Consider the following 10,982-nt stretch of genomic DNA (forward strand, 5'->3'; position numbering starts at 1 on the left):
AGCTTTCTGTGCTCCAGCTCTAAGGTTGTTTAGCTCATGTACAAAAAGTAGGTATGTACAAAAAGTAGTCATATATATGAGTAGTCAATGCACAATGATGCCTATACAGCTGTAAATCCACTACTTTTGAAATTCAGCTGCAACATATGGTTCTGTGGTGTGGTGTGGTAGATAGACAGTACCAGTGTGCTCTAAGGAGAGACTGAACCCCCAGAGTTTTGTTCATTTGCCAGCCTGCTACAGCTGCACAGAGCAATAGGATTCAGAGGGAGAATCCAGTTCAGATAAGGCTGTTTAGGAATGGCAGAAGATCTTCAGGTTTTAATGGGAAAAAAATTGGCTGGAGCTTGAAAGCTGTTTTATTTGAACCAGTTAGGTCTAAAGAGAGTTATATCGTGGGGGGGCTGAGGTGAGGAGAGGGAAGGAGGGAGGGGGAGGAAATAAAAGGATATGTCGACTGCCTTAAGATATGAAGGGGCTGTAGTTCCAGTTAGCGCTCTTTGGAATGGGTGAAAACAAAACCTTATGTTCACCTGATTTAGCAGTTGGGTGTGCAGCACCGTTTGCTGAGGCAGATTTTATCCACCTGGAAATCACATGGATGGGTTTGTGTGGGGCAAGTCTATGTAGAGATCTGTGGCTAAACTCTGCCAGCTGGCAGGAATGGAGCTGCTAGGGCAGTCTGATCTAGGACCTAGCTGTAGCTTTATCAGTTCTTGCTCAGTGGAAATTGTAGAGGTTCTGATGGAGATGATTTGCTTTGAGTGACTTGACATGGTGTTCTGTATAGGACTGGCTTCTGTCATTCCCACCAAGTCATCTTGGGCAGAGCATCAAAGCAGTCTGAAGACATGATGAATACCTTTGCAGGATTCCTTCTCAGCTCTTCTTCAGAGCTTGTTGTCTGTTAATGGTACATCCCACACTTACCTAATGCTGAATGGGAAGAAAACAGACAATTATTAAACTGCTCATGAGGGAGCTGTTGTTTCCTATGCTGATGAGAGACAGAAGCCACAAAGCAACAGAAGGGGGAAAGGCAAAGAGGAAGCAGAGTTTAGAGGAAGCGATCAAGCAAAGGAACCCAACATCCCTTTAAGGGTTTCAGTGCTCCAGAGTTTGCCTTACCATAATAATATGCTAGTAATAGATTATTCCCCAAGAACTACCGCAGGATTTGCTAGATCATTGAAAATGCAGGAGTGAGAGATTTCAGAAATTATAAGGTTAATGATAAGAAACAATGAGAAAGTAGAATATTTGGGATATTAAAAAAAACCAGCTGTCATAGCTGCTTGCATTTGGAAACACTAACTGGTGAGTAATTAGGAATTTCAGGAAAAGTATCTCTATTTAAATTTCACATATTAAGACTAATCTGCTCCATCTATTAGCCAGCATATTTTTCACTTCTCGCTTGAGCTAATTCTTTTATCTTACTTCCAGAGAGAAACTTTGAATTGTTCTCACATAGTAATTACTTGGCAAATGTGACAGTCATTTTGGAACAAGGATTCATATGTGGAACCATACTCTGGCTTGTAAGAAAATTTTTATATTTAATCAAACCTCTGATACAGGGAAATTGCTGGTTTATTCAGCTGGAAGATCTTTGCCAAAATTTTTCGTGGCAGAAAGAAAGTATATGAAGCTCTGGAAATTGCTATGACATGTTGATTATTGGCTGAAGAAAAATTTGGATGATAACTTCTACTTCTAAAGCTCCTTTTCTCCAACAACCAACTCTATGTTCTCAAAGCCTGATCTTCAACATTCATTTATTTCTGTTAATAACTAAAACAATAAAATAACCAAAGGACATACCTGATCCAGCAGTTTCTTTGGCAGGAGGTTTGCTTTTTATAAAATCCACTCAAATTGTGAAAAGGTAAGTAACGCTTATGTGAGAAGAACAGGGAAAACGAAGAAACAGTCAAAAGGGACTGAAAACCTCTTGTTTCAGGGATGGTGCTTAGCAGCTTTCAGTATCTGAAGCTGAATCAGCAAGACCTTATTAGACTCTAGCTAGATTTTTCTAATGTTCAAGGAACTTTAATGAGGAGACATTTGTTTATGGGTGTGAAATTTTTAATTGGAAAAGCATAAAAATAAACAGTAGGAAACAGGAGAAACTATTTAGAATTACTTCAGCAAGAAGTCCTGCAAGCATGGCCAGGAGATAATTTTGCAAGGCCAGGAGATAATGTGTTACTAATCTGTGGACCACTATCAAAAAGGTGTGCCAGAGTAGATGCTATGCAACTTCTCCATGGGTTCCCCATTCTACAGCAACAGTCAGGTTATACGAAAATAAAAAAAAACAATTCAGAATGCACGTGTTTCTGAAAGCCAAAGCAATATATTGAATGCTAGTACAAGACTACAAAACAGAATTTTATTGTCTTGCCCAAACATTTATCTTTTGCTTGCTCTCTTTGAAGGATTTAACTAAATTGACCTCTTGGCTGGATTTAAAATTACAGGCCAGATTATGCAATCTGCATACTCTACAATTGCCTACACTCTGCAACGTCTGCATCCTGCTGAGTGGCTGTAAATCCTAGTATCTCTTGTCACCTCCTTGAAGGCAAATTGCAAGATTAAGCATATCATTTCTATTGAGAATTCTGCCATTTATCAAATATTTAATGTCATGTTCTAAGATCTGAGCTGGAGATGAAACAAAAATTTGGGCTGTAGTGCTTTAGAAACATAACATTCTTAAAACATTCTTAAAACATTCTTAAAAATCTCAGGTTGCTGTCGGTACCAATTATTGAGATTGACAATACTGATCATACAGGATACTATATAGACTGTTATTATGTGGGATTTGATTTTGTGCACGGTTTCAGATTATGCAGTATGGCTCTGCTCAGAAAAGTCTTTGTTCACATGGCAAACATACTGTCATCAGGAACTAGCAACCAGAATAACAGCCAAGCAAGATTTTTGGCAAACAGCAATTTTTTGCCTTTCTGTCCCCCTGGCCCTCCACTGAAGCCTGAACAAAACTGACATTTTTAAATGGAAAATATAATGAAAAAACTGTTTTGTTTAAAACATAATTTAGATTGAAATCTTATGCACAGACATCTAAAGAATATTCTACAATCTGTTAGTTTAATGTAAAATAAAGTTCACTGTGATACCAACGCATACCAGCCCATCACAGGGTTTGTTTTGCAAGCTGGTGCTTCAGAATGTGCATAAAATATTTTTATATGTCTCAAGCAAGACCATATTTTGAGGGAGATAGTATCTTTCATTAGAGTAATGTACCTGGAAAAACTAAGCCAGCCTCTGATCTGAATACAATTTGAGAACAATTACTCTGTGTAATTGTAATTACGCTAAGGGCACGCTGTCTCACTTACTGCTTTAATATCAGGAAGAAGATCACCTCTGATAAGTCTTTCTTTTTCATGAATTCTCCATTTGCCAACCTTTCAGACTCTTAAAAATAGTTTCTCCTTTGTTGCAAAGATAAAGAAATCATGAGAGGCCTTGCATACAATAAACTATACAGGAAAGTCTCCTCCATTGTGCTACTGTACTTGCTGAATTATTAGCAGCAGTAAGTGGGAGCACTAAGTCGTCTGGTGAAAGAGGCCTTGTTTACATCATTGAAATTGGGCTATGTGGGGGTCCTGCTCTGGGGGAAGTAATGCGTGTGCTGCACAAGATAATGCTTTTCCGTTTTTTTTGTGTGTGTGGTGACAGAGCATAGACTTTGTCTCATTCAACTGACCTGTTTTATGGTTTTCCTCTGCTGTCGTTTTCTTTTTTTTTCTTTCCAGGTAGTTGACGCAAACCTAGTTTCTCTGAATTTTTTTTTTTTTTAATTTGGAAATATGTTTGTAGTGCTGAAGGTAAAACCTGAAGATAAGACAGTGTAAAATAAGCAACAAGTAAAGTGGCCTAAGCCTTATTGATTGTATTTCTGGTGGAGGGAAGTCATTCAAGTTAAACACTACTCCATGTATTTATTAGTCAACTTCAGTAAACTTCAGAAACTCTACCTCTAACAACATCCTTTCACTTTCAACATTGTTTTTCCTTTAGTCTTTATGTATTGTTTTAGAAAGAGAAAAGAGGGCTTCAGGAAAAAAATGGAGAAAGCTATGTAACTAAAACCGTTATCTGTAATTTCAAAATCCCAAATTTTTTAACAGTTTTTATTAGTTTTTTGCTTTTTCATTCTTTTCTCTCTTAAATGAAAGCTAAGATTTTTTTACTGAAATCACAGAACGCCAGAAGTAGGAACTGTATGGAAGGGAGAAGAAAAAAGAAAGAAGGAAAAAGGATTGCAAAAGTTGTGATAAAATCTTTGGCACTTTTACTGACAGCAGTCATCATTGCCAAAACTGAAGACCTGAAGTGGGAAGAACTATGCTGTCACTTGATCATTTCATAACTTTGTGGAACGCAGGTAAGGTATGTCCCTGTCCTCATCAGCACAGAGGCAGAGACCTCAGTCCATACGCATTGGGAATATTTAACAGTAGTGACTCTGAGTGAATGTGAATATTCACTCTCCTAAAACTTAAGAACCTGTATACACGTTGGCAGAACCACGCCGTCTAAGACAGGGCAAGCACATGTACCCTGGAATCTGAATGCTACAGGAATATACACATGTTTTCTGTACCATACTATTTCTGTTAAAGAGAAAATTCAGTTTCAGGGTTTACCACAGTGATAATTCTCATAGCTTTTAATTCACTCAAATGTAACATTTATGTAACAGGTACGGAACTATTTAAATACTCTCTGAAATGATGCGTACTCACAACTGAACAGCTTTGTACTTCAATAAAAAAAAAGTATGGTGGTCCAGAGAGAGGTGGTCTTGGATATTTTTCTGTGGGTGAGAAGGAAAACACCATTCTAAAACAAAACAGCCTGCAAACATTTCTAGTTCTTCGCATGTGGAAAAGCTTCTTTCAAAAACTGATTGTTTTCTAGTCTGCAAATATTTTGTTTGGAGAAGCGGAAACGGCATGTAGCAAACAGTGCTCAGACAAAGGAAGGAAAGCCACCAGAACTCTCATAAAGAAACTTTTCTGCAGTAAGAAAGAGTATCAAGAGTCAGGCTTTGCATATATAGATTTTGTGGAATATTTATTTGTACAAAACCATTTTTCCTTGTTGGCTTTTTCAGTCTGACTATGCATCATAATCCTACCATTTCTTTGATGCCTAAAGCAGTACGCACTTTTCATCCAGAGCTGTAAACTGCCCCATCACAAGTGCCCAGTGGGATCTGTGAGAGACGAACTACTGGGCTGTGAGACTGTGTTTGACACTGGTAATAATGGAGTTAAAATGCCTTTTTCAGCTGAGCTTATGTCACACCAGAAGGGTTCAAAGATGAACTTCTGAAGGTGACTTTTTAACAGCAGATTTGTTCTGTGAGCCATTTCCACAAAGGATTCATCAGGGTTATATTATAGCTTGTACAATGTTATCAATATTTCCAGGGAAAAAATACATATGTATTTTTAAGTGAAAGAAGCCTAAAATGTATTAGTGTGTAGAATGTGAATTTCAAAGTGAAAAAGAATGGTAATAAGTAGTTTTCACTTTTAGGTCTGATTCAGCAATTGTTAATATATTTCCAAGTATTTCTGCACTCAGTAACCTGAGGGAGGATTATGCAAAGATAACTTACCCTAATTGCATTTTACCTTTCAATGCAACAATTTAAAAAAAAAAAAAAAAGATTCCCCATGAAGAGAAGAATGTGCAGAACATAGTAGTGAAAAATCTACAAAGGTAATATAAATTTTTTCAACAATAACTGGTATCAACTTGTTCTGGCTGATGTATGAAGTTTACTTCAGGTTTTTTAAACCTCACAAATGCCAGAAAAAAAGCATCTTTTTGTTCTTCATTGTTCCAGCTTCCTCTGCAGCTTGTTCACCTTTTGATTATGAGAGTTACTGGAACTAATAGTAAAACTGTGTTGTAGAATTTCCATTTATAGTATAAGAATTAGTTTGTTTTAATTATTGCATTTTGATAATTCAGCCACAAATTAGAATTAGTAATGCTAAGACAGATTTTTAGAAGAAAAAATAATATTGTTTGGTTTTTAAATAACTCAGAAGAAGAATAAGTAATAAATTACATCTGACATCAGTAAGTCTTTAGAAAGCATATTGCTAAGGGTTGCATAATTATTTACTGGAAAATAAGGTTCCAGAGAAAAATGTAAATCGGTCTACTGTGAGGATGTTGGGTCATTCTGACTGTTTAGGTGGTATATATACCTCTGACTGACTTATCATAGTGTTTGAAAGAAGTCTGTCAGAGGAAAATGTGATCTCTCCATGTGGACCCTATTCCCATGCTTGACAACATTTAATGTGTTTGTCCTCACGTCAGCCTTGTGGGTAATGTTAACTCTGGTGAGACACTCAGTGGCTCACCTGAGATAACCCAGGAAAAGTGTTACACTTGGTTGTTCTTTTCTAGCTTTTTCTGCCCTGTGCCAGGTTCTTTTTCATTCCCCTGCATAAAGCTGAGTAGATAGAAAGGGCTACTTGGGATGCACTGAAAAAGTCAGAGGCATTCCCTGATGATCTGTTTTATTACTCCTCTTTCTTTTAGGAGAGAGCAAGCCATGCCCTTTATACAGACAGCACATTCGGTCTTGGCTTGGGAAAAATCTGAGTTGCTCCCTCTAATGTAGAGCACAGATTGCAAGGTGAGCATCTGAAACTGCAGACAGCTGTGTCGACACGATGATTTTGATGCAAGCAAAGGTTTGAGAGCTTTTACACATTGGCATTATGTTGGAAATTAAATTCCAAGTACGAGTGGCCTGAAAAATTGCTGTTGTGAAACAGGTTCGTTATCCTCTAGTACTTCTGCAAGGAATTTGATTGATTGTAAATCTCTAGGACTTGATGGCTACAGGTCTCCTGGACTTAGAGCTAGTGTCATATATCGACTAGGAAAAACGGTATCTTTTAAGTTGAAGGCTCTTACAGAGGTGTCTTTTCTGGGCTTTACTTACTGTAAAAGTGGTGTGCTCACTCCTACATTTGAACTACCCTCCAATATTCAAACGGGAAACAGAATTTCAGTTATAGTTTCTTATTGGTACACACTTCATTTAAACATGCTTGAAAGTTTCATAAAATCATTTAAAGCTTCTCACAAAGTTGCTAAAACAAAGCTTATTAATTCAAAATTACTTTAAGCCTTTTTTCCTCTCTTGATAATATACCCTTGAAGATGATTGTGCCTCACTATTACAATGCATCAAACCAGTGGGGAGTACAGGTGTTAATTACATTTTTTAAAGTAATCATTATATAGCTTGTACTTCACACAGAGACCATGACCTCCATGTAGTAAGTAAATTGAACATAGTAGTAGGAAAATAGGAGAATATGTCTAGATTACAGAAGTCACTGCCCGAAATCTGTGACTAGAGTGGTTGGAAAATACATGATCCTCTTTTCACACACTTTTCTTAGTCTCTGTTCTACTTAATCTTGATAAGGGAAAAATGGACTCTGTATGGGTATGGACAAACCTCCTGCATCATCTAGTACATTCCAGTTTATCACTGCAGCATACTTCATCACTATTTCTACAGCTTCTCTGCATCCCCATCCTTGAACAGTGAAAGAGAAACCAGTTCTAAGGCAGCTCTCATTACAGTGCAGCAATATTTCCAGCTGTTGTGCTGCAGAAGTTGCTCTGCCCACTGAAACTCCATGAATCGTGTCTTTCCTTCCTAGTAGGAAGAAAAAATTACTCATGTGCTTTTATTACTTTTTTGGCAGTTTCCCCTTTAGGCTACATGTTCATTCTTGAAAACATTTGCACTGTTTAACAGACCTTCAAAGCATGCTCTGTGATGTCTTGGGTAGAAGCAACACAGGTGGTGTTACTGCAGACACAGAGATCCTTGCAAGGAAAGCCCATCTCTAGATGGGCTTGTATCAGGGAACATGGTACGGTCCATACAACACTTAATTTAATCTCACTAACAGACTGAAAGATGACCTTTCAATTAGCCTCATTTCACATTCCTTTTTTGCAAAAAATAAATCTCTCTTCATGGACTTTTTGGTGGTGTTAAGTTGATGTCAGAAGAAAGGGGGAGATTTTTACTGTCTACATTTTCCTAACACATATTGCATAACATTGTGTAACACACAAAAAAAAACACACTCAGAGCTTTTCAAAAGAGAAACTTTTCAAAAGAGAGAGGATCTTGTAATGGCAACCTGAAGTCAACTGAAGCCGGAAACATCACCGTTTCCAATTCTTTGTCTGTATGCCAAGTATGCAGCTTATCTGATTCACAGTATGACTGTCCACATTTAGTCCTAAACAGGCATCCTCTGTAGTTCAAAAAATTAAACTTCTGGGCTTTTAAAAAGGAAGCAAAGTACAAAGGGAGATATGTCACAAAAGGTCTGGATTTCTCTAGAACTGAGCAAACATTTTTTTCCAGAAGATTTCTACTGAGAACAGCAGTGCTATCAAGTAGCACTTTTATGTCTCTTATTCAAATAATGTCTTTGTGCAGTGTTTGCTATTTTTTCACTCTTACAGCACAAGCTAGAGAATAGTGTTTATCAACTGCATGTTTGTTTCTTGCTCTCTTGGTGTTACTGACCTTCAATAGCTTTTGTCATTTCTTGTGTGTGTGATATGAGTATAATTTGAATGAACAAGTACAGTCATCAGTTGTATTTCTTATTGGAGAAGATAAGAAATGAGAATATTATCCCCTTAATGCTAAGTTTCTGTAGGTTTTTTTTTCTTTATCACTCTTCTTCCTACATAGACCTAGAGGGAAAATGCTGTCTGTAGAATAATATCAGATTGTGAACTCCAGGCACAAAAGGCTTATAGGAAACTTGCATTAAGTTCTTCACAGTGTCTCTGAGACAGCAGTTTTACTGTCAGTAGGTGCTGATCAGAGAGCAAGCAGGACTGTGCTTGGGATCATACTAAACAACAGCGTGTGATTCACTGTCCTATTAGGAATGGTTGAATCTCGCCCAAAGTCCGTGGACTTCTGGCATGGATGAACTTGGACTTGAGTGCAGTTTGGGTCTGTATCTGGAAGGCAGTGTAGACATATCCAAAACAAGCCATGTTTATACAAAACCTGACTAACAAGGAATATGTAAATCAGGCTTAAAGCAAAACAAGAAGCCTTTCTCCAATGCAAAATTAACTTTTTGTATGATAATGACAAGTCATTAGTTTCCTTTCACAGATAACAGTAATCTGCCCTGGGGCACAACTCTGAAGGAAAGAAAACCTCCTCTTTATAGGTTCTGCCTCATTATCCCTAGGCAACTTCACTGCCGATACCGACATACCGACTTGCCAGCATGCTGGATTCAGTGACAGTAGAGAGGGCAGATGGGTAGTGGCAGCTATTTTATTTTGGGGAAGAAGGTGATCTCTGCTCAGCTGGGAGATAAATTGACTTTTATCACAGTATATTATCCACTAAACATATTTTTAAATCACGGTCTCTGTTTTGCAAATCAGTAAGCTCTGTTAAGCTAACAGAGGAAAAGCACACGTATCTCCAACAATTGGTTCTTGTGGATCTCTTCCAACTTGAGATATTCTATGATTCTATGAATTAAATGGTGGGTTAAACTCATGTATAATAGAAATCGCTGATACATCTTAAGAAAAAACTTTCCCTTTCAAAACAACCAAGAGTAACATCGATCTCAAAATCATACAGAATCTGCCCTTCTCTGAGTTCTCATCAATTCTTGTTACAATATTTATCATTAGAAAATTATAAATTAGAAAAGAAAATTGTATTTGTTTTGACTTCTTTGCACTTTCTGCTGCTCAGTTATGCTCTCTGGCTAGGCGAGTGCATGTCTGAACCTGAGTCTGTCTAATGAGCTAGAAGGATATCCTACTCCTGGCACGCCATCTAGTTTCCTCTGTATTTATGACTAGAAATCTTCTCGGAGTATAGCCAGCCCTCTTGGGGGAGCTTGCTCTCCCCCTGATATTCAGTGTAAATTGTGAATCTCCTGCATTCCAGCTCAGAACAACAGAGGCGCAGTGCCTTGCAGCAAACAGTAGGGTTAGGAGCCGAGGCCTTTGTAGCTGATCCATGCTAAGCAGGCACGGTGAAGGGTAGTTCCCTTGTGCATGTTTGTCTTTGAGGACATATCTAAAAGCGAATATTCCAGTTGTTTTTAAATCTGCTAAAATTATCTATATAGGGTGCAATAATGTTTTGGTGTAAAAAGATCAGAATGCAACAAGCCTTTGTAGTGCATTATATAGAGCACTGAATACTTTTATGAAGGTAACAGCATTCATTCACTCATTGCTGAGACAAGCTAGTTTTGAACTTCTGACCTGTAAGATAAACGGAGAGGTGATCATTCTCTGGAGACTCCTAACAACTGCGTAGTTTTAAATGTAAAATGTTTTCACTGATCCTTGCTAGAAGATACTGCATGTTTGGTTGTTTTAGGAGATTTTGGTTTTTTTGAGTGGAGGTGACAGGACTCAGGTGAGGCTGGTTGTGGTAAATCATATGTTTGGTGAAATGTCACAGTCGTAACATCAATGTTCCTAATTTTACTGATAGTATTGAGTAGTTGAAGTGTCGGTTTTCTCTGACTTGCATTATATTGTTCCGCTGAGTGTTGCATAAAAAAAAATAAAGCTGTGATACAGTGTAGAAGACATATTATAAATGAGCACTTTATTGTATGGGTGGTTTAAAAGGAGGTATAGAGAGTTTATGGTCAAAACAGAAGGGAAAGGCTAGAATAAGAAATGAGCTGTGTGTTTTTATAGAGGTCCTTTATGCCTAGATTTGAATGCCTTTTCAGTATTGATTACTTCCACAGTGAGCTCCAATAAAGAAACAGAAATGGCACTTAAGCTTACAGGGAATTTCAAAGAAGCATAAGAAATACCATGGTCATGAAGAACTAGTACAACCATGAAGAAAC

This window comes from Nyctibius grandis, chromosome Z (genome assembly GCF_013368605.1).
Source record: "Nyctibius grandis isolate bNycGra1 chromosome Z, bNycGra1.pri, whole genome shotgun sequence".
NCBI classification, from domain to species: Eukaryota; Metazoa; Chordata; class Aves; order Nyctibiiformes; family Nyctibiidae; genus Nyctibius; species Nyctibius grandis.